This window comes from Crocodylus siamensis, chromosome 12 (genome assembly GCF_052110815.1).
Source record: "Crocodylus siamensis isolate JL-2025a chromosome 12, ASM5211081v1, whole genome shotgun sequence".
In the NCBI taxonomy this organism is placed as follows: domain Eukaryota; kingdom Metazoa; phylum Chordata; order Crocodylia; family Crocodylidae; genus Crocodylus; species Crocodylus siamensis.
Window position 1 is genome coordinate 29,981,228 of NC_143406.1, and position 23,251 is coordinate 30,004,478.

A 23,251-nucleotide genomic window follows, 5' to 3' on the forward strand; every position below is an offset into this window, starting at 1 on the left:
CAAAGAACATGCCTCAACATAAAACATGTACCTTGTTTTTAGAAGGCAAAATGTAGAAAAAAAAGATTTTCTAGGGTCATGGCCATCTGTGTGACATAAAATAAGCCCTCCTGGGAAGACAGAGTATCCAGGAAATGTGCCCAGGATACAGTAGGCAGGAGGAACTTTCTGGTGTAGCAGACTGTCTCCTGGGATGCCACGCTTCCAGGATGCTCTGTGTTTCCAGGGCTTCCTCTACATCCCACAAAGTTAGGCTGCAGACCCTTTCAAGACAGTTCTTCAGTATAAATAGTTATTTCTATAAGTTCCTGTAAATGAAGTGTTGTTTTTCCATATCAAAATCTTCATCATGATACTACCAGCTGCTCATTTTCCACTTCAGGCACAAGTTACAGTGCTCAGCCAATAGCTATGGCTATGAGAGGGTTAACACAGGACTCCATTCTTCAGTTTTCTAAGCCAGATAAGCAACAGACATCTTGGCAGCTACATGATATGCAGCATCTTCAGGCTTCATTTCCAGAAAATAAAACAACTTCCCCATGTAAGACGTGCACCTCTATTTTGGGGGGCTATTTTTGGTGGGAAAGGTGTGTGGTGTGTGTGAGAAAATGTGGTATTTCTGAAAATAAGGACAGTATTATTCATATATCTGCACAAATATACTGTCCACCATGTAGAAAACCACAACTTTCCTGTAGCTTTCCAATTTAAATAATTAAGGTCCAAGAAGCCAGGCCTGTTCTGCAGATGGCACTCCATTGTGTGTAGATATATACATAAACATGCTTCCAAATATGCATATTTTTAAAACAACATTCGAAATCCAGTAACTAAGACATTTTGAAGGAATTTTGGCTAAATGTATTGTCTGACGATTAGAAGATACATACTATTCAAAATCTTATTTTACTCTGAACACTGGAAAAATGCACTAGCTTTGAATATATTATTGTGTATTGACTGCATCCATATGCAGTACTGCCTTTTTATAAAGGTTGTTATTACAACACCAAAGCATTGAGACTCCCAGTACTACTGAACTGAAGTTTAACCATCACCCTGCTAAAATTATTGTCCTCCAGGAACAAGCATTGTAGAAAGGAGAACAAATTCAGCCCCATTATTTTAACCACCCATTGAAGTCAATAGAATGTGCACATATTTCTACAAGGGAGAATTTGGGCTCTTCATGGAACACTGAAGTATCCGTGAGCCAGCTTCTACCCTCAGACATGCACTGGTAAAATCCATTGACTTAACTAGGTGTTGCCACAAGCATACTTGTGGGTAAGATAAGGCTTAGGGTGTTCTTTAAAACAACAGTGGAAATTATTGTCACTGTGTTTATGGGTAATAAAACTAAGTGAGCACAATATGAACCCTATTACGAACAGGAACGAAGAAGTCTAGTGAATGCATAGGCAATTCCAAAAAAAAAGGCATAAGCTAACAGTGTTAACAATGGTTGTACTAAGATTTTACTTTTCAATCCTATCAAGAGATAAATACATTAGGACATATGAAGAATGTATCACTGCCAACTTTTAAAGTTTGATTGTGAGTCTCTTGATATTTAGCGGTGGCATTTAGATGTGTATTAATGCACTTTTTCTAATGAACATTAAATTTAGTACCTCCGGGCACCTGTAGATATGCCAGGCATCTGCTCTGATGCATGCTAATTAGCACGCATCAGAACAGACTGGTTAATCAAATTTACTGGAGCGTGTTAATTAGTGCACTCCAGCAGCCTTCATGTCATGTCTATTCAATGTCATCATGCTTCAAAATGGCAGCATGGGTGTTTTGACTAAAAGTCATCAAAAGAGGTTTAATTCAAGTGCCCCTGCTGCCATTTTGAACTGCAGTATGCTGAATACATATGCCAATGCAGGCACTTTAATTTAAGCAGCTCTCAGAGCCACTCTAATTAAAGTGCCCCCCTTCTACCCTGGAGTATGGGTATAGATGCCTTCCAAAGTGAAATATTAAAACAATGTGCACAGTAGGACATTTGCATGCCTTTGTAGTAACGCTTAATGTGCTATAGATTATTTTACTGCACATTAGCATAATGTCATGGTTTTCCACGTGACGCTTTAATGCACAGCAAAATAATCTACTGTGCATCAAAGTGCACATGTATACACACCCAGTGATTTTTCTCTTAAAGCCATAAACTCATGAGAATCATCTTCTATTTCATATTTCATAGATTTCATAGACATTAGGGCTGGGAGGGACCTCAAAAGATTATTGGGTCCTGCCCCCTGCAAGATCCCAGCAAGATAAGCATTCAAATGTTTCTCGAAAATGTCCCAAGTAGGTGCTTGCACCACCTCTGCGGGGAGTCTGTTCCAGGCTTTGGGGGCTCGGACAGTAAAGAAGTTTTTCCTTATGTCCAACCTAAACAGGTCTTGCAGGAGTTTGTGACCATTGGACCTTGTCATCCCCTGGGGTGCTCTGGTCAACAGGTGTTCCCTGATGTGCGCCTCTTATGTACTTATAGGCTGCCACCAAATCACCCTGAGCCTGCACTTCTCCAGGCTGAAGAGTCCTATAGCTTGCAGCCTCTCTTCATAAGGCCTGTTCTCTTGCCCTCTGATCATATGTATGGCTCTCCTCTGGACTTTTTCAAACTTCTCCATGTCCTTCCTAACTTGTGGAGCCCAGAATTGGATGCAGTACTCCAGCTGCAACTTCACCAACACTGAGTACAGTGAAAGGATGACATCCTGGGTCTTGTTCGAGATGCATTGGGCAAGCCAGAGTTTTGTTCGCTTTGCTAGATGTGATCTCTTTCAGTCGTGGCGCTAGCGAGAGTAGCATTGCCGAGCCTGTAAGTGTGATGCAGGTTTCTTTTCCTGAGGTGGAGCACCTTGCATTTCTCCATATTGAATGCCATCAGGTTTTCATCCACCCACCTTGCAAGCCTATCGAGGTCAGCCTGGATCACCAGCTTATTCTCAACTGTGGACACTCCTCCCCAAACTTTGGTGTTATCAATGAACTTAGCCAGTCTGTTTCTAACACCAGACTCCAAATCATTTATGAAGACATTAAAGAGTACAGGTCTGAAAACAGAGCCTTGGGGGATGCCTAGTCACTGAGTGTCATGTTGATTCAATTCCTTCAACTACCACTCTCTGAGTCTGATCTCGAAGCCAGTTCCCCTGCTATCACACTGTGGAGTACTCAAGGCCGCAGTTGCCCAATTTTTCCATGAAGACATCATAAGACACCAGGTCAAAGGCTTTTTTAAAGTCCAAATATATGATAGCAACCTCTTCCCTTTTGTCTAGATGATACGTCCTGGTCGTAGAAGGAAATGAGATTAGTCAAGCAAGACCTATCCAAAACACACCCGTGCTGGCTGTCCTTCAGAATGTTGCCTTCTGTTAGCCTGTCAAGAATGGTTTCTTTGATATTTTTTTCCACAATCTTTCCAGGGATTGAGGTCAAAGTGATTGGCCTGTAGTTTCCTGGGTCTTCTTTCCTCCCTTTCTTGGACAAGGCTTGCCCAGTCTGAGACTGAACAGTGAAGGAGGGGTTGCTGATCAGGCCACCTGATCACATACCAGACCAGGGAATTGACCAAGGGTCCAAAGCAATGGCTATCATTGACATCCTGCTAATCCAGAGTATTGTTCTATGACTGACTGCCTTCCATCCTAAGAACATCAAGAAAACTCTTTCTCCTACCTTTGCTATCTTATTTCTTCTCCCTTCTGTTTGTTTCATCAAAAGCAAAAAAAGTTACCACCTTTCCCAATGATCATCTCAAAAAAAATCTATTTATTCCCCACTTACAAGGACAGAGTTAGAGTCCCTAAGCCAGTAGTTCTCAACCTTTTTAACCTCAAGGCACCCTTTGAAAAATGCCAGGTCTTAGTTTTCACTCATTTTTTGGCTACAGAAAAATTATAGAGCAATTCTTCTGTTGCTGAAAACTTGGAGTGATCACAACAGGTCAGTATGTTTTTAACTCTATAAATTCATATTTGAAATCTCTGGGTTTATTTTGTGAATCATGTTTGCATATGTAACAGTTCCAACATTGTGTGGCACCCTGTGGCACCCTTGAAAGGATATCAAGGCATTCCAGGGTGCCACAGCACCTTAATCAAGAATCACTTCTCTAGCCAACATCCTCTCTCTGAAAAGGGGACTTTGATAAGTTTTGGTTAAGTCTGTCTTGCACAATCACTTCATCTCAACCTGTGAATCCAAAGCAGTACATTTTCTAAACTTTGGCATGAATTTTCAAGCGTCCTTGTATAGGGCTTTGTTTGTAAAGTTCTTTGTTTAGTGTTGCACAGTGACAGGGTCACATTAACATCTTTGACCTAAAGATCACTTATTCTATCAAGTCTGAGATACAGCCTCTGCCCCCACTCCCTAAGTAAAAATGGAGCACAACTTAGACTCACAGAATCTCTGAGTTTTCAGAGAAGGATTTGAAGGAGGAAAAATGAAGGTGTTGGTCAAGGAGGGAATTTCAGGTGCAGAGCATGGACACATGCATTTGGAGGTATTTCAAAAGGAGAGAGAGGAAACACTTGCTCTGAGCCATGCATCAGCTGTTATGTTCTAACAGTTATTTGTGGACAAACTGGAAACAATATATATGGAGAAAAACAGTTGTAACTTTAACCTTGCTTCATCCAGGCTAAAGCTGAAAAAGTTTTACTACAATTGTATGGTTTTCAATTTGTCCCCATGTAACTGTTATAACATAGCAATTGCTCTACACTGCTGGTCAGCAGCTCCACCTTTGAAATGGCTCCGAATGTGTGTTCATACCTTCAGTAAGCTGCATTAAAGCAGGTTTGGGGCTGACTAGGAACATACCAGCGGAGCAATTACTCAGTTACATTGAGAGCAGGAAAGCAGGTTGTTTAAAGCTTTAAAAGCAACAGCTGGAGGCTAAATGCTAAGTAAAAGCTGCTAAAGTTTTAAAATAAAAAGCTAGTGTGACAGAGGGAATTCAGGAAGAGTCACATAGGTAAAGTATATGATTTGTGTAAATGAGTTTTGGACAGTCTGAAGGCAAATGGGATGGGCTTCACCTCTCCCTGAAAAGTAAGCTTGTGTTCTCTTTCAGGTTGGCTGATCTCCTCCAGCAGGCTTTAAACTAGGCTCATTAGGGGAAGAGGAGGATGAGGTCGGAGGGAGCCTCGGAACACCAAACCAAGTGTTGCCCACAAGAACAGCACAGCCAAGACTGACGACAAGCACAAGAAATACCCAGGTAAGAGACCTGGATAGTCCTGGGATTAGGGGGGCAGTGCATACACTTTCAGGAGGCCTTAAATGCCTATACACTAATGCTCATAGTATGGGGAATAAGCAGGAGGAATTTGCCCTCCTGCTAGCTAACAAAAACCCAGACATAGTGGGGCACACCGAAACGTGGTGGAATCCAATGCATAACTGGGCGGTGAAAATCAAGGTCTATAGGCTGTACAGGAGGGATAAAACAGGAAGGAAAGGCGGGGGTGTGGTACTCTATGTCAAAGAACAATTCACATCCTCAACGAGCAGCACTGGGGCAGAGGAGGGGCAGACTGAAGTGCTCTGGGTCAAAATACAAGGGGTCAGGGGGAAAGGGACTTAACGGTGGGGGTCTACTACAGACCACCCAACCAGGGCGAAGAGCTAGACCAGTAATTCTCAGGTTAGCTCACTGAGGCAGTTAAGTGAAAGGATGTGATCATCATGTGTGACCTCAACTATCCAGACGTTTGCTGGGAAGAGCAGTCAGCCAGGTCTGACCACTCATATAGGTTCCTAGCCATGTTACAGGACCTCCATCTAACCCAGGAGGTGCACTGTCCCATCAAGGGAAATGCCTTGTTAGACCTGGTCTTGGCCACAAGTGATGACCTGGTGAGGGGACTGCGAGTGCTCAATCACCTGGGTGATAGCAATCATCGCCTATTAGAATTCACCATCCAGGACTGGGTGGCAAAGGCCTGCAGCAAGACCGCAGCCCTGGACTTCAGGAGGGTGGATTTCACTGAGCTAAGGAGACTAGCTGGGGAGTCACTGAGGTCCCAGAAGGGTGGGGAGTTGGGAGGCCAAGAAGAGTGGTCATTCCTGAAGGAGGCAATCCTCCAAACCCAAAGGATGGCAATCCCAAAACGAATCAAAGGGGACAAGAGTGCTCAAAAGCCCCCATGGCTCACCAAAAGCATCCAGGAACATCTCAAAGCTAAGAAGGAGGCGTACACCCAATGGAAGGAAGGGGCCATCACCAGGGAGGACTGTACCTCTGTTGCTTGGGATTGTAGTGGGGGCAGTCAGGAAGGCCAAGGCGGAGATGGAACTGGAACTAGCAACACAGATCAAGGACAACAAGAAGTCCTTTTTTAAATATATAGGGGGTAAAAAGAAGGTTCCAGGTAACGTGGAACCTTTGCAGGACACGCTTGGAAATCTGGTGGTCTCAGCAGATGACAAAGCTAACCTATTTAACAATTTCTTTGCTTCCATTTTTCTGAGTGGAGACCAGATGATGCCCCCCCACCAGGATCCCCGATGGTCCCAGGGGAGGCACAGCCAGGTCAGAGAGGACCTAGTCAGAGAACTTCTGGTGGGACTGGATGTATTCAAATCAGCAGTTCCTGACAATCTCCACCCCAGAGCGATGAGGGAATTAGCAGAGGTCATTGTGAGACACCTGGCACAGCTTTACAAGCCCTCATGGTGCTCTGGTGAGGTACCAGAGGACTGGAAAGGGCCAATTTGGTCCCCATTTTCAAAAAAGGGAGGAAGGAGGACCCAGGAAATTATAGGCCTGTTAGTCTTACCTTGGTCCTGGGGAAGCTCTATGTGAAAATTATCCAGGTGCACATCTGTGAGGGGCAAGCAGGAGAGTGTATGCTTAGGGGCAACCAACATGGGTTCATCAGAGGCAGGTCCTGTCAGACCAACCTTGTGGCCTTCTGTGACCAGGTCACTAAATTCTTGGATGCAGGTGTCGCGGTGGATGTAGTCTTTCTGGACTTTAGGAAGGCCTTCAACACTATCTTTCACCCCATTCTCTTTAACAAATTAGGAGATTGTGGTGTCAAGCCTACACAGTCAAATGTGCCACCAATTGGCTGGAGGGCCACACCGAGAGAATGGTGGTTGACGGGTGGAGGGATGTGGGCAGTGGGTTCCCCCAGGACTCAGTCCTCGGTCCCATACTGTTCAACATCTTCACCAGCAACTTGGACGAGGGGGTGAAAAGCACCTTTTCAAATTCACAGATGTCACTAAGATGTGGGGAGAAGTGGGCATGCTAGAAGGGAGGGACAGGCTGCAATTGGAACTGGACAGGTTACAGGGGTGGGTGGAAGAGAATAAGATGGAATTCAATACTGACCAGTGCAGGGTACTGCACCTAGGGAGAAAGAACCAGCAGCACACCTACAGGCTGGGGAACTTCTGTCTCATCAGCACAGAGGCAGAAAAGGATGAACATGGGCCACCAATGTGGGGATGCAGTCAGAAAGGCAAACCGCACCTTGTCATGCATCCACAGATGCATCATGAGTAGGTCCAAGGAGGTGATCTTTCCCCCTCTATGCAACATTGGTCAGGCCGCAGATGGAGTACTGCATCCAGTTCTGAGCACCGCACTTCAGGAGGGATGTGGACAACATCAAGAGGGTCCAGAGGAGGGCCACCCGCATGATCTGGGGGCATCAGGGCAGGCCCTATGAGGAAAGGCTAGGAGACTTGAACCTGTTGAGCCTCCACAAGAGAAGGCTGAGGGGGGATTTGGTGGCCATCTATAAACTGGCCAAGGGAGACCAGCAGGCAATGGGAGAGTCCCTGTTTCCCCGAGCACTACTGGGAGTAACAAGGAATAACGGCCATAACCTGACAGAGAGTAGATTTAGGCTAGATATCAGGAGACACTACTTCACAGTCAGGGCGGCTAGGATCTGGAACAAACTTCCAAGGGAACTGGTGATCACTCCTGGGGGTCTTCAAAAGGAGGCTAGATAGACACCTTGCCAGGGTTGTTTGACCCCAGCTTCCTTTCCTGCCCATGGCAGGGGGTCGGACTTGATGATCTGCTCAGGTCCCTTCTGACCCTACCAACTATGAAATGAGATGAATATTATTAAGCCAGAAGAGGTGGACTGTAAGAGTTAAAGTAACAGTTTCACCCTTTTTAGTGGAAATGTTGAAAATCATTTGAATGTTTTTTATTTGCAATAGGCTGTGCACTGGCTCTTCAATCCATTTATGCTTAGGAGGAAGGGAGTGGTTTCAAACTTACACATAAAGAGGTACTTTAGCTAAGTCAGTAAGGGCCAATCTTCTGGGCAGGTGTGCCATGCAGTAAACTCCACACCCTCCCTAAGCGCCACTCAGATCCTCTTCCTGGTCTGCTGCTCTGCTTTGTGCTCTGAGCCCTATCTCCCACTTCATTCTCTGTCCCACCCCCGCCAAATCTACTGCATGGAACACACTGGCTAAAGATAGAAATTACATATAAGCCAGTATAAGTGACTGGAAACCGGTTCAAATCTGTAACACAACAGAAGTTCAGGGCACATAAACCACTTTCAGAGGGGCCAAAACCAGTTTAAAATAAACCTGGATCAATGTAGTATCAGACTTCACTGATTTAGGATAAACCAGACTATCAAACTTCTGTCCCAGATACCATAGTAAATTAAGTTGTCTTAATCCTCCAGCATACCAGCATGCTTTGTGACTCCAGCTGTCAGCTCCAGCTGAGCTGTACTGCCTGCCCCCTGGCTGGCACAGAGCTGAGACAACAAAACCTCTGCTTCCCAGCCAGGCAGTTCAGCATTGGTTCAATCTATGCAGCTTAGAAAAACCTGTGTAGATTGAATCGATTCCACCTCAGCTTTTTGATGGTGTGTTCTTAGCCACAGAGGCTGTCTGTGCCACTTGTGCATGCCATGGCCATCCATGAGCTAAGCCATATTTCCTCACCAATTGGCAACTGAAGTCTTGGAAACTAGGTGTTGCTTTTACAAAAGTTGAGCAAACACAATTGTTCCTTTGCTGAGCAGATGTCTGCCCCACTGCATTGCTTCTTGCATTTATCCTAAGATCAGTCTAGACTTGTCTGACATTGCTTTGTACTCTTGGCAGTGATAAGGAAATGCATGTCTTGCTGGCACACACATGGACTCTTCACACTGAATGAGACACAGCAGGAATATACAGGTTAGGCTGTTTTTTTTCAAACCATAACTTCAATGTTACGTGTCTTCTGGATTCACTGTAAACGTTTTGGTTTTCCCCACAATTAAAACACCACATGGGATAATATTTATAGACCTGCAAGTGAGAAACGTATATTACCAAATAACAGATAGCTTTGTGGTTCCTCTACTGTCATGTAAATAACTGCACGGGCTGCAGCTGCTGATATTCAAGAATGGACATCAAGTACCCAAGAAAAATATACAGCATATCTGTTCCTGCCAGCATTCATTGTGCTTATCTGTAAGGTTATCAGGATTTGAGGGTAGAAAAACTCCAAAATGTGTCTGAGAGAAGGGAACAATATGAATTCTCAAGAAGGTTTACAATTTAGTTTCATTCTGCCTATCAATGTATGGCATGTGTAGACAAAATGGGGGCCCTAAATTGAAGCAGTGGGTTTTAAAAAGCACTACTTCAATTTAGGGCTGACCCCTGTATCACGAACACACCTCACCTGCCTCTCCGGTGGAGAGGGGAGGGCAAGCTGTCGGCAGGTGGAGCAGTCCGTGGGCTGCAGGGGGGGCTGGTACTTCCCTCTGCAGCAGCCCCTGCCTCCCAGGCAGCACCCACCCACAGGCACCTGGCTAAGGTGGTCCTGGGGGCACCGCAGCCGTGGAGGGAAGGACCAGGCCCTCACGCAGCTCAGGCAGGCTGGTGGGGGTGCAGCTTTGCTGCATGGCTGTAGGGACAGCAAACTAAAACTCCTCAAAGGAGTTTTAGTTTCCTGCACTGCAAGTCATTTAAGGTGCATTACGCTACCAAATTTCCTACAGCTAGAATTAACGCACAATATACCACTGAGGCATGCAAACACCGACACCATTAACATGGTGCAAAAAGCATTTAGCCTGGTTTAAAGTGTTGTGTGCACATGCCTCTCATTTTGTCTACACATGGCCACAGAGCACATTTTATGTGCTTCGCAGGTACAAGCCAAGTAACTGAAAAGGGATATATACACCCCTTGAATCATTGCAAAAGGTTAAAAAGGCAATTTTCATCACTGACTGCCAGTGCAAGTATTTTTGTCTTATTTAAGCTTGGGTAGTTAGCAAAGCAACCACACCCCATTTGGCAAGAGCTTCTGGGCATTGCAAAAGTTTTTGGAAACCAATTCAACTCCACTAGCCAGGTCAATTTTTCTAGTGGTCAAAACAGGTAGTTAATGTGCCTGAGTCTTTTCCTGTCTCTGCCATCGACTCTCCTTGTGATACCTGGAAAATCACATAACCTCTCATTTGTGTTACGGATTAACTGAAGAAGTCTAAAACATCACCTGTACATATTATTTATATTCATTGATTTGTACTTAAATATGTCAGAGTCATTCTGACTCCTCCCTGGCAAGTCTCTATCCATATTCACATAGTTCAGCATGGGCACTGAGGCGTACTAACATTGCTTTGCATCATGCTAACACCTCCCTCTGCAAATGCGATATTTTGGAAATTTCAATGCCACTTTTGAATTTATAGCCTTAACAGATCCTACTATGCACAGAGCTGTAAGGCATAGTGAGCATGCTTCAAACATGAAAACACTATGTCCACCTAATGTTCCAAGGGTGATATCTCTCCTCATTAATGAAACAGGGCAAATATAAAGTATGGTATAAATGCGCTACATAAAGCAATATGTTTTACCAGTAATAATAACATGCAATGAGAACTCACTCCTGGCCATGTGCCAAAGTGTGGTGTGGGTGAACATAAGAAAGTAATTCATAACCTGTTTGGTCATGCCTTTATTTAGCTAGTCCCATCATTGTAGCTGCATTTGAGAATATTGTAATTTTAGTCATTTTCATTGCTGTTTTCAGTTACTGTAAGTTTATAATGATGCCAGTAGAATGGGCAATATTTATAAATCTTTAAAATAAGTGTTCTGCCATCTACTGGATGATCTGAGAGCAAAGCAATGTGATTTTTTTTAAACACACTCTAATGTGGGGTAGAAGGGCAGTTCTTGAGGCAGAAAAATAAAGGAGTTTATAGCTCCTTGGAGATTACCTGACACCCAAGAATTTATAAATAACAACAAACAAGCCTTCCTAAGTAAAGGTTGGTCTTAGAGCTTTTCCTAGAAGACAAGAAAAGGAAAAGAGCTTAATAGAGCTGTCATGCTTGGCTGGATGGAAGGAAACACTGATTCAACATTCCTGTTACAAATAATCTCATGTAAAAAGACTTTGTAATCACAAAAAATAACTACTCCCAGTCTCTGGCAACTTGTGCTGTAGAATTATAGGAAAAAGTGGTCAGGCAAATGCCTTGCTCAGAGTAGGATCATCCCTATTTAAACCATCCTAGACAAGTGTTTATCTAACCTGTTCTTAAAAACTTCCAGTGATGGGGATCCAACAGTTTCTCTATGTAGTATATTCCAAAGTTTAAACATCTTCAGGTTCTTCCTAATATCCAATCTAAACCTCCCTTGTTGCAATTTAAGGCCATTACTCCCTGTCTTGGCCCCTGCAACCACAGTCTGGCATCATCCCCTTTATAACCACCTTCCGGTATTTGAAGACTTATCAAAACCCGCTCTGTCTTCTCTTCTCCAAACTAAATAATCCTAGTTCTTTCAAACCATTTCCATGAGTTATTGCCCAGGCCTCTAATACATTTTGTTGCTCTCCTCTGTACTCTTATAACTTGTCCATGTCTTCCTTGAAGTGTAGTACCCAAAACTAGACAGAGTACTCTAAGTGAGGCCTTATCAGTGGTGAATAGCTTGGAAGAATAACGCACCTTGATTTGCAAATGACGGTTTTCTTAATATACCCAGTAGGGCTGTGCAAAGCTTTGGTCCCTGATTCAATTAAGTGGAGATTCAGCCTAATTCAGTGCCTGAATTTCCTAATCGAATCAGGAGACCCTTTAATCTCTCCGAATCAAATCAGAACCTTCCAAATCAATTTGAAGAGATTCAGAAAGATTTGATGATTTGTACATAGGCACAGCTTTAAATGTTTTTTTTACATACCTCAAGGTAGCAGGCAGCTCATGAATGCTGCAATGCTGGGGCAGATGGAGTGTCCCACAGGGCACTGGGGGGCTCCCCAGCGCTCTCAGCAGCAGACCCGGAAGTGGACCAGAAGCACTTCTGGTCCACTTCCAGGTCCACTGGGGAGCATGCAGGGGGGCCCTCTGTGCCCCCCCAGCTTGGCGACTGGTGCCTCCTGGGTCTAGGGGGCACCTGGGGTCCCCCCACAGCCAATCGCCAAGCCACGGAGATGTAGGGGGTCACCTGGCATGCTCAGCACAGATCTGGAAGTGGACTAGACGCACTTCTGGTCCACTTCCAGGTTCACTGCAGAGCACATCAGCCCTCCCCCCGCCTGTGTCCTGTGGGATGCTTCATCTGTCCCCGCATCACAGCATTCATGACCTGTGCCTGTTACCTTGAGGTATGTAGAAAAAACATTTAAAGCTGTCTCTATGGACAAATCACTGATTCTCCAGATCAACATCGAATCTTCAGATTTGGATTCAGCTGAATCGAATTGGGGACAGTGATCTGAATCAACAAATCAAATCACGGTTCCTGATCGGGCCGAATCTGAAGCGAATAAGGCCCATCTTGCACACCCCTAATACCCAGGTACACTATTGGTTGTTTTTGCAACAAGAGCATATTGTTCATATTCATCTTACAGTCCACTATAACCCCCAGTACCTTTCCATAGTATTGCAGCCTAGCTAGTTATTCCCTAGTCTGCATTTGTCAATGTGATTGTTCTAAGTGCAGGGCTTTTCACTTGGCCTCACTGAATTTCATTTGATTAATTTTGGACCATTTTTCAGGTTATCAAGGTCATTCTGAATCCTAATCCTGTCCTACAGAGTATTTGAAACTCCACCCAGCTTGGTGTCATCTTCAAATTTGCTAAGTGTGAACTCAATCCCTTTCTCCAAATCTTTAATAAAGATAGAATAAGAAACCATAAAAAGAAGGGCTGGAAGGGACATCAAGAGCCTGGGGACTAAACCATCCCAGCCAGGCATTTGTCTGAACTGCTCTTAAAAGACTTCCAAGGTTGGAGATTCCCCAGCCTCTCTGGGTAGCTTGTTTCAATGCTTAACCACCCTCCTAGTGAGAAAACTCTTCCATATCCAACCTAAATTTCCCCTATTGCAGTTTGAGGCCATTTCTCCTAGTCCTGTCCCTTGCAGCCTCCAAATACAATTGATCACCAACCTCTTTATAACCAATGTTCAGGTACTTTAAGACTTATCAAATTCTGGCTCAGCCTTCTTTTCTACAAAATAAATAATCCCAGTTTTTTCTGCTATTCATCATATGTAATGTTTCTCATGTAACTACCTCCCCTTTGTCCTTTACTAATATAAATTTATGGAGTCTTCTTTCAACCAACTGGGTGAAAAAAGTAAGCAAAATAGCCACTTCCTAGGTGCTAGCACATGGAACACTGATAAACTAGGAGGACAGCTCCTGTTTTTAGTGATGGGGGGCGTTAATAAAAGCACTCCTTTTATCACAATCTAGAACTAGTTTTAGGATATTCCTTTGCAGCTTAAAAGAGTTTGATTACCAGTCCCTTTTAAAGGCCTGCTCACATGTGATGATGCATATCTTAATTCCTAGCAATATTTGAATTCTTGTAGGTTCTTGTCTATGAATGTAGTGCTAGCCTATTTGATGACCATGGATGCTCAAGTGCTTTCTATCAGTTTGATGGCTGCAGTGCCAGCTGCTCCAAATGCACTGCTTTGCTGCAGAATATATAGCTGTGGTATTTTTTATTTATTACCACATTTATTTGCATATACATTGACCCCAAATATAAGATTACTCCCAATAATTATATATATAATAATATGTACGCACACACGGCTGCCAGGCAGCCTGGGGAACAGCTCTCACAGGTTACGTCTAGTGTGAAGGGATTGAGGCGCTGATAGGCGGGGAGGAGGGATGCAGGGAGGGAGGGAGCTGGGCAGGGCTGGGGCTTGGCCCTGGGGCCAAAACTCTTTCTGAATTCTACAATTTTTGGTCACTTCCTGAATTTTAGGTAGCTTAAGCTACCTATCATAACAAGACGAAGTAGGGCAGAGCTTTGTGTTGTTTTTCTCTGTTGCTGTGAGGCAGATCATGATGATGAGGGAAGTCCAGTCACTACTAGACCGAAACCTGTCTATATGGTTATTGTATGTTGAGCCAGCAGGGCCTCCAACCCAGAGGGGTTCTCCACAATAACTGCTTTCAGCGGGTGCCGTTGCCCAAGCTCCTGAGGCGTCGTACTCTGCCACTTGCCATAGAAACAACATAACGCTCTGCCCTACTTTGCCTTGGTCTGATAGGTAGCTTAAGCCTGACAGGAAGTGACCAAAAATTGTAGAACTCAAAATAATTTCTAATGCTTAAAATAATGGAAGTCTGGGTCCATGCACAGACGACTTCCTGCTCTCTAGTCGAAGGCATAGGGCTGAAGGGATTTTACTGTGGGGAGACCGAGAGGGAGGGGAGCAAATTAGCACAGGCGAGCTCATGGCAAAGAAACGGCTCAATTTTAGATGTTCAAGTACAGTAACAAACAAGGGAGCATACCGTACGTCCTCAATGTACTATAACCATAACCCATAATATAATCACTTCTCCTACCAGTTTCTATTTGATATTATTGCTTGCAGCAATATTAGTGTGTTGGTCTTTCCTATGTTTAAGATTAACTTTGCCTATTTATAAGAGATTTTCAAGCCCTCTGCAAGAGAACAAATATGAAGGAGAAGGGAGTAACTGCTGTAGAAACATCTTTAACTGAAGCACCTCTAACTACATACTTCCTTCAGCTGTTATTTTATGATAACACACTGGGCAGCCAGAAAGGAAGGCTACGTGGGCCAGAAGAAAAGCAAATTGGGGGGCATGTAGCTCAATAGGAGGGACACTGTCCTGAAAAAGAGACACCCTTCGGTTCTGCCCCCAGCCCTCATTGCAAACGTTTTTCTGCGTCATTGTTTACAGATGTCCACAAAGAAAATCCATTCTGTATTTGTTCAATATAAACTAAATAAACATAAAGTACAAAGAAAGCCAAACAAGTTTCTACTCTGACTCGCCAGGCACTCCATATCATACAAAGTTCCCTTCTTTAAACTTTTTATTTTTAAGTGGTTTTTCTTGCATTTTTAATGGGACAAGGACATTTTTTTCATAACATACTATTGCACAAGGTTAAGCTTTTTTTCCCCACAAGGCTCAGGCTCCTAACAATATGACCACCAGAAAAGCTGCAATCAAATGATCACATGTTTCTTTGGGTCAAAAAACATTTGAAAAAAAAAAAGACTGGCGCTTTTCCCATTGGTAAAGTAGCAGCAGACTTAGACTTACTCATGCAGAGGTTTTCTGTATCTTCAAAGCCTTCCACGTTAAAATAATAATGCTGTGGAAAAGCAGCTTTGTTAGCCTGAGCCAAAACTTGAATTCTTCCCTAACCAGACTTTTTAGCTTAGGCTAGCTGGTTGGCAGTACCTGTTGATTTGAAGTGTGACTGCTGCTGGATATTATTCAAGTTACAACAGGTTCACAACCCCTCTCCCCACCCTCCTGCACCTTGCTCCATGTTTACAACAGTCCATCAACTGCTAGTCCAGTCATGCCATAGCAAGTCTTGTCTGTCTTTGGCCACTTTCAGTTGAATAATGCTATCATCCCTACTGGACTAACTATTGAAGGCAAGCCCTATGTAAGAGAATTGTATTAGCAGCTCAAGCACCACATTTTTTTTTCCTTTTGGTGCCAAAATTAAAACCAAAAAAATGTTGGTTTGAAGTAAATGTTTGACTTGAAACAAATATTTCATTTGAGGGAAGAAATTTGCTTCTCTTTTCATTAAAATTTGGTTTCAAAATTTATTTGTTGTTGTTTTTTAAATTCAAAATGAAAAAAGATTGATGGAATTTGGGGTTTTTGTTTTTGTTTTCTGTTTTTTGCCTGTCTTTGAAACTATTACATTTTCACAAGTAGTCTCCCAGCCGTGGTGGTTGAAGTGTTTTTTGTTGGTTGTCTGAAAAAAAATGTACCTACTCAGCATTCGAGTTTCAGTGTCACACCCTCTCAACCAGATGACTAAGCTAGCTAGCTTCATTTCAGTTTATAGTTCAGTGAAGACGAGACCTATGCTGCTAATTAAATAGCTCTGTGCTGCTTAAGTGTTATGCATATGGGTTGCTTTCCCTCAGCTGTTATTTCAGCTGGGCTTGTTCAAATTAAAAAAAAGCAATACTTGGGTGGTGTGCTCTACAGGTATGCATGCAAATAAAAATGTAATCCCAAATCATGAACTACGAAGGAAAGTGTTCCATTTTGCTTTGTTCTGTTACAGATAAACCAGCAGTTACTGCACTACTTACACTTTCAAACACCACTTTACCCAAGGCCTGGTTTTGCTGTATGTACCATATTCAAACTCGGGTGGTCTGGTTGTCTACACAGTGAACTGTCAGGATATCATTAAAATAAATCCTAGAGTAGGTTGCATTTCAACCACAGGTAGTGAATAGGAAACTAGCAATCTGCTTTCCTACATTGCTTACTGAGTAGGTAAAGTTGGTGGGTGTTTTATTCAACCTTTTCAATCTTCAATAATAGAGAGGCAGAAAATGCTGACACCTTTATGTAATCCTGAACGCTTCAGTTTTATGCAGAAAACAGATGTTGCAGTTTTTTCATTATCAGTGTGTTGCTGGGTTTTAAATGAAAAGCCATGGGTGAGTGCATCACTCAGCTTCAAATTTTGTGGGAGGCAAATGTCTGAGGGAAACATCTGTTTTAAACAGAGAATCAGATTACAGGCAAAACTAGTAATTATTGCACTTCTGCTTTAATTTTCTATCCAACTGTCATTTCAAAGTTACAAAACGAATGGCTTTGTCAAATTTATGCCCCTCATAACAAACCTGGAGAGTGGAAATCCTAACAAATATCAAAGAATTTTCTTTTAAGTTTGCTTCTACCAAACCAGTTTTACATAGACTCTGACTCTAACAATATGTTGTATTTCTGTAGGCCCTTCCACAAAAGGTTGGAAAACTGGCATTTCCATATTCCTTCCTGCTCTTCCCACAGTTTATGGAGAGATGAACAGATTACACAAAATTGAAGGTGAAAGGAGAGTAAGTATCACCTGCTGTACATCAGCTTATCTGGTGAAACAACATTGTGACTGTGTCCAGATGAGCATGGCAGTGTGGTATGTGGCGATGCAGACACATCTGAGGTTCTACATACCACAAGAGAGCAGTACAGAGGGATACCCAGGGGTCAAAAAACCTGCTGAAAAAAAGAAGTGGAGTGATGCACACAGCAGCAGCATGTGATGTCCAAAGCCGGAGCCTGGCCAGCTGGAGCTGCGCTCCACTGCCAGCCAGGTTCTGCGTGGAAGGAGTGAAGCCCCCAGGACCCCAGGTAAGGCTGCTGGCCGCAGCCTCCTCTACCTCACCTGGGGTAACTTGATGCACGCCAAAGCACGCATGGCACAGGCATTCCCCAGGGACAACTAGCAATGGCACAAGGGGTACCACCACTAGTTGTCCCTGCAGAACCAAACCTCCACACACATCTGGACACAGTCTACATGCCTACTTCTGTTCCATAGTAAGTAGAAGCTAAACCAGGGCAGTTTACCTCTAAATGAAACAGGGCTGAATTATTCAGTTTACTTTGCACTTACTTGGAAACAGGAATAGATATACAAACAGTTCTGATGGGGCATATCTACATGTTCATTTCATATGTTTTTGCTACTGCACATTAAGTTGAGTACCTCTAATATGAAGTACTAAATAAAGATGCAGTAGCTGCACTAATGTCCAGTAGCAAAGGCAAACTGTTTTTGTGACAATGCATAGTAGACTAATTCTACTGCACATTAGCACAGTTTTTGCTGCACATTAGGATATCTTGTGTAGACATACTCATGGAGTAGCTGATACAGTGAGTTCTCCCTTTTTTCCCATCTCCCTTCCACCCTTTTGGAGATAGACAAACATAACAGTATGATCCTGTAACCAGCAGGGCAAATAATACTCTGGCATGCATCAACTGATGTATCTCAAGCAAAACCAAGGAAGTGATTCTTTCACTTTACTAAGATTTGGTGAGCCCGCAGCTCTCCCTGCCTCCCACCACTGGGCTGCACTCCAACCAGCTCCTCCAGCCCCAGGGAGCTCAGTCTGGTGGCTGGAGGTGGGAAGAACCAGGGCTGTGCTTTGACTGGCTCTGCCACCTCACGGAGCTCAACCTGCTCTCCCAGCACTGCTGGACTCCTCCTGGGGGTGTGAGCCCCCAGTTCTGCATGCCAGATGACAGGGGGCTGACGCTGCTGCTTGGGGCCAGCAGCAGCAGCAATCTTCCTGCTGCTGGCCGCAGGCTGCACCCAGCACCAGTCCCAGGTGGCAGTCTCCTGTCATCTGACATGCAGATCCAAGGGCCTGTGCCCCAGGGAGGAGTCTGGCACAGCCCTGCAGCCCTCCCAGGGATGCAGGCCCCTGGATCTGCATGCCAGATGACAGAAGGCTGCCACTGCCAGCAAGTGTCACAAGTTTTCCCAGAAACCTCTGCACCTATTTCCTTGGAACCTGGCAGGCTTCATGCCCTCAGAAGGGGCTACCATCCCTGCAATTTACATCTGAATCAGGCAAGAAATGACAAAGTTTTAGGCATTTTCATAATTCCCCATTACAGCCTATGGGCAAAACGTTGAATCGCATTGAAACAGCAAAACAGTTTTGTCAAAACGAAATGGGACAGGGCTTCAAAACAAAATAAAATGAAATGATGAAACACTGTCCCTTCAAAACAGCGAAACAGACGTCAAAACAAAACGGTGCTGCTTTGCACAGCCCTAGCTGTCAGGATGCAATAGTTACATATGCATGATTATATAGTGATACGATACTAGAATAGCAAAACCAATCCAGCTTTAACCCTGGTTCCATCAGGGTCAAGGTTAGGGCAATTCAGCTAAGTTGTATCACCTCAAGGTTATGCAGATGTAATAGCTGGAGCACATTGACTGCTGTGTGTTCTGAGCAGAAGCTGTCTCGTCGTTTTTAAGGTACCTAAAATGTCCATTTGTCTGTACCCTTCCCCTCGCTATAATTTGTTCATCTGTCTGTACCCTGAAAGAATTGTGGAGACTGTCTTCCTGGCTCACAAATCATTTCAGACCTCTTATGCATGTCACCTCTTCTGTTCTTGTTAACCTTTTTTGGCTAGCCTAACCTGTCCTGGAGATGGTCACTTCATGGTAAGTACTAATGCACTTAAAATATTAAGTACATTGCAAAAAATGCATGCTTGGCAGTGATGACAAGAAAGGCCCTTTCTTGCTCTGGAACTAAAAACATGTAGACCTACTACTGAGATACCACAGGAGTCATCACTCTGCAGCTCATGAGCTGGATCCAACCTGCCAAGTGATACTATGTCTGGCCCAGAAAGCCAGGGCATCAGTGGCAATTCAGCATTAGGTCAGCAATGCTGTAGGAGGAAGCGAGGCTGGAGGTTGGAGTAGAAAGTGACAGAGGCATCCAAGTCAGCAGCAGCTGCCCAAGTTTAAACCTAGCGCCATTAATTTGGTCTGCTACTCCTAAAAGGCTGCTGACCTCTGAGCTAGAGCCATTTTTAATGTAATTATGCTTATCAAATAGGAATGAGTGAATATTGTGCATAAATAGAAAACTGAAACTGATATCCTCTGTAGGATGACAACGAGCGGGATTTGTTTGCAAAAATCAGAAAAAAATAGTTATATGAATTACCTTTCAACATTAATTTTAGAAAGTATAGTTTAGCCCGCTGAAGTAATACAAAACATTAATGCAACATAAAGGCCCCATACCAGTAATTTGGCACTCAAACATCAAGCGTAAAATATCATTATAAACACTTAACTCTGTCCCTCAAATGTATGGTCTCTATATTCATTATTGTACACCCTAAAAAAATAAGGCCTTTCATTCACATAATCAGTAGAATGTTCCCTTCTCCCAGATGCTTCTTGGTAGCTGGTGTATTCTAGTCATTTGAATGCATCTTATTTGCCTCTATAATCCTATTTTGCAAATTAAACCCAGGATATGCATTAACAGGTATCCAGCAGGAAATATAGATTGGCAAGACAATGCCATATGAGTGTCCCTTGGCCTAGGAAGGGGGAAGAAAAGCTGTTTTCTTGAATACAAGAAGGTATTTTGTGTCTGTTTTATACATAACAAGAACAGAACAGCCTTTGCACAATTGACTATGCAGTTGAATTATTGGAAATAAAAGTAAGTTGACTAAAAAGGAAGACTCCCAAGAAACTTGGAAGGCATGTGGTAAGTCCCGGACTACAAAGCAGATCTTGTATATAGTAAGACATTACACATCTACCTTTTCAAAATATTATGGTTCCCTAAATAGATATGCCTTTGAAACTAGATTTGCATAAAAGGCAAATAATTCCAGAGTCAACTTCTTACCAAACAAAACCAGAAAGCTTGATTTAACAACCTGATAAATCCAGTATTTATTTTCTGGTACATGTTCTTTTAAGAAATACAGCTATGATCTAGCCTTTTATATTTTGTGCCTGTCTCAAGAGCACGAAGCGCTATTGTTTACAAAGCAGTATTTGTTTTATATACCTGTTTTTCCATCATTGGAAAGGTTTGATTTTTATCCCACCAAAAACACAAGAATTATAGAACTGAGACTTAAGCTTCTCTCCTGAACTTTTCCAATTGTGCCAAGTTCTTTCAATTTTTAGATCTTACAGAGGACCCCATCTTCAATAGTCACGCAGAAATGGAGTGAGGAGAGGAAGAAATTTTCATTCTGCTTTTCCTGACTTTGTGATGGAAGCCAGATCTCATATTATTTTGGGGGTTAGTTTTTTTTATTATGGACAAAGCTCTGTCAATGGCTGCATGAACCAGGGAAATGAAGGTCATAGACACAGAGAATTTGTGTCGGGGGAGTGTGCTCAGGGCAGGCGGTGGTGATGTGGTTAGGTGTAGGCAAGGAGAAACACTAGGGCTTTATATAAACAGGTGGGCTCATGGCGTTCTTTTGCTTGTTCTGATGCTGTTGAATGTTTCTTATTATTTGTCTTATACATATTTTTCTGTCACTCCGCTCCCCAACACTTCTACCTTCATCACATTATGTTCTGGCTTTTAGCTTTCAGACTTTGGACAAGGCCTTCTTGCTTTGTTCTGCATGCTTTTTGCAATCTCCCAGGACCATCACCCACTGTCCCTACTTCAGAATAAGCACCAGCATATTAAAAGTCTATTTCATTGCCATTGTGAATGGACATGGTTTAGGGGGTCAGCACCAGATCCTCTCTTGGGTCGCTTTTATACATGTTCTGGGGGGTAGGGGTAATATTTTAATTAGAGCGGCTCCACTAGAGCGGCTAAAGCCCTTGCTGCCATTTTTGAACTGTGGGGATACTGAAACAAAAGACACAACAGGCTGCTGGAGTGTGGTAATTACCACACTCTGGTAGAGTCAATTAATCAAGTGTGCTCCAATGTGCTGTAATTACAGCGCATTGGAGCAGCCTCCTTGCTCATATATCGGCACCCTTAATTTTCAGATTCTCTCCTCAGGCTTCCTATACGACCACTGCAAACTCCTTGATCTTCTTCAGAGCTCATTCTCTATTTCCTTTTTTGGTCTTTCTCTTTCTAGGTATCTTTCTTCAGCAGTATTAGTACATTGTCTGTGGCTGGCTTTAACATAAGCTCCCAAGTGCATTTGACAATCTCCACTGGCTTTCAGAAGGAATGTTTCTGTTTTCCTTTGCATTAAGCTTAATCTTTTGAACCTCTCCTCCAAGGTTCTGCACAAATACATTTTTGCTCTCTTCCTTTGACACCAAGGAAGACAATTTTATTTTCAAGTCAGAGCTATATATATTCAGCAGGAAAAAAAAATAATTAGGTAGCTTACAGATCGTAATAGTGACATTTCTAAATGGCATTTCTTGGGCACTACTATAAGAGGCCCTTCCTTTGTATGGTATTTTCTTTGCTTTTAAATGCTCTAGTGAGCAGAGATAGCACCTTTCCACCTTGTAAGGTTCCAACTTGGCATGCCAGTGTTCAGTAAATAATAGCAATATAAACTGTTTCATGAAACATCTAGCCATTCCTTGATTTCCTATCTCTGTAATGTCTGAAAGGGTCTGCTTACCTGTGTGTGCCAGAAGTGTGATTAAAGTTTGTAAAGATATACATTTGTTTCAAACTAGATAGCTCTGTTACTGATAAGTGCATTTGTTATCAGGGTTTCAGCTGATGCTGTCCAAGCCCATCTGTGACCCTAAGTGCTCAGTCACTCATTTCCATGCTGCCATAGCTGCACTCTTATTGGTACCCCAGGTAGCTAGCTTTGAAGCTGTGTTGGGATTGTGTAGATCAGGGTTAAGCAACCTTGCAGAAGCTGTGGGTCAAATTAGCACAGCTTGCTTTGAAGGTGGGCTGCCACTCCCTTCACTACTGCCACCACTTATTTTCCAATTTGCCACTGAGGTCCCAACATGTGCAGTTGCCCCCCAGATTGGCACTGATGTCCCATTCCCTCAGAGCAGATGAAACTGCTTCATGGAAAATTGAGAGTATTGGCAATCAGACTTTTTGTCTGATGTGGCCAATAATGTGGCCAATAAATGCCACATGGACGTGCATATGTGGCCAGGAGTGCAGCCTAGCAGCTTGGAGAGCAGCTGGGTCCAGCTGGTAAGTCTGTTGTGTAGGGAGGGAAGGGATATGGGGGGGCTGCGGTGATGGGGGGAGTGGGGCAGGTGCTGCACAGCTAGGGCAGGGCGAGACATGGGGTGGGACCACAGCTTATTCAGGGAGCACAGGGAGGGGGGTAGGTGGTTTCTGCTGCTACAGGCACACCAGGGGAGGCATGGGGGGGCATGTGCCCCCGGATCTGCATGTGGGGCGAGGATGGGCTGCTGATGCGGGCTGGGGCCAGGGCTGTG

At 43.6% G+C, this 23,251-nt stretch overlaps 1 long non-coding RNA gene across 1 annotated transcript in view; it reads left to right on the top strand.

The window, feature by feature from the left end:
• Positions 1–4,870: 4,870 nt before the first annotated feature.
• Positions 4,871–23,251, top strand: part of LOC149854848 (uncharacterized) — a 38,646-nt gene continuing 20,265 nt past the window's right edge. Inside the window, exons 1-4 of the long non-coding RNA XR_016438776.1 lie at positions 4,871–5,008; positions 5,108–5,254; positions 9,130–9,204; positions 17,278–17,384. This is a non-coding gene — a long non-coding RNA (uncharacterized LOC149854848). The remainder of the gene's footprint in view (positions 5,009–5,107; positions 5,255–9,129; positions 9,205–17,277; positions 17,385–23,251) is intronic.